A 1,810-nucleotide genomic window follows, 5' to 3' on the forward strand; every position below is an offset into this window, starting at 1 on the left:
TCAGCAAAAACAAGACCAGGAGCTGACTGTGGCTCAGACCATGAACTCCTTATTGCCAAATTCAGACTGAAATTGAAGAAAGTAGGGAAAACCACTAGACCATTCAGGTATGACCTAAATCAAATTCCTAACGATTATACAGTGGAAGTGAGAAATAGATTTAAGGGACTAGATCTGAGAGACAGAGTGCCTGAAGAACTATGGACAGAGGTTTGTGACATTGTACAGGAGACAGGGAGCAAGACCATCCTCCCAAAAAAAGAAATGTAAATAAGCAAAATGGCTGTCTGAGGAGGTCTTACAAATAGCTGAGAAAAGAAGAGAAGCAAAAAGCAAAGGAGAAAAGGAAATATATACCCATTTTAATGCAGAGTTCCAAAGAATAGCAAGGAGACATAAGAAAGCCTTCCTCAGTGATCAGTGCAAAGAAATAGAGGAAAACAATAGAATGGGAAAAACTAGAGATCTCTTCAAGTAAATTAGACATACCAAGAAAACATTTCATGCAAAGATGGGCCCAATAAAGGACAGAAATGGTATGGACCTAACAGAAGCAGAAGATATTAAGAAGAGATGACAGGAATATACAGAAGAACTGTACAAAAAAGATCTTCACAACCCAGATAATCATGATGATGTGATCACTCACCTAGAGCCAGACATCCTGGAATGTGAAGTCAAGTGAGCCTTAGGAAGCATCACTACAAACAATGCTAGTGGAGGTGATGGAATTCCAGTTGAGCTCTTTCAAATCCTAAAAGATGATACTGTGAAAGTGCTACACTCAGTATGTCAGCAAATTTGGAAAACTTAGCAGTGGCCACAGGACTGGAAAACGTCAGTTTTCATTTCAATCCCAAGGAAAGGCAATGCCAAAGAATGCTCAAACTACTGCACTATTGCACTCATCTCACACGCTAGGAAAGTAATGCTCAAAATTCTTCAAGCCATCAGCAATATATGAACTGTGAACTTCCAGATATTCAATTTGGTTTTAGAAAAGGCAGAGGAACCAGAGATCAAAGTACCAACATCTGCTGGATCATCAAAAAGCAAAAGAGCTCCAGAAGAACATCTATTTCTGCTTTATTGACTATGCCAAAGCCTTTGATTGTGTGGATCACAATAAACTGTGGAAAATTCTTCAAGAGATGGGAATACCAGACCACCTGACCTGCCTCTTGAGAAACCTGTATGGAGATCAGGAAGCAACTGTTAGAACTGAACATGGAACAACAGTCTATTTCCAAATAGGAAAAGGAGTACATCAAGGCTGTATATTGTCACCATGCTTATTTAACTTCTATGCAGAGTACATCATGAGAAACGCCAGGCTGGAAGAAGCACAAGCTGGAATCAAGATTGCCAGGAGAAATATCAATAACCTCAGATATGTAGATGACACCACCCTTATAGCAGAAAGTGAAGAACAAAGAGCCTCTTGATGAAAGTGAAAGTGGAGAGTGAAAAAGTTGGCTTAAAGCTCAACATTCAGAAAACAAAGATCATGGCATCTGGTCCCATCACTTCATGGGAAATAGATGGAGAAACAGTGGAAACAGTAACAGACTTTATTTTGGGAGGCTCCAAAATCACTGCAGATGGTGACTGCAGCCATGAAATTAAAAGACGCTTACTCTTTGGAAGAAAAGTTATGACCAACCTAGACAGCATATTAAGAAGCAGAGATATTACTTTGCCAACAAAGGTCTGTCTAGTCAAGGCTATGGTGTTTCCAGTGGTCATGTATGGATGTGAGAGTCAGACTATAAAGAAAATTGAGTGCCGAAGAATTGATGCTTTTGAACTG

This window comes from Bison bison, unplaced genomic scaffold, assembly GCF_000754665.1.
Source record: "Bison bison bison isolate TAMUID 2011002044 unplaced genomic scaffold, Bison_UMD1.0 scf7180017864032, whole genome shotgun sequence".
In the NCBI taxonomy this organism is placed as follows: domain Eukaryota; kingdom Metazoa; phylum Chordata; class Mammalia; order Artiodactyla; family Bovidae; genus Bison; species Bison bison.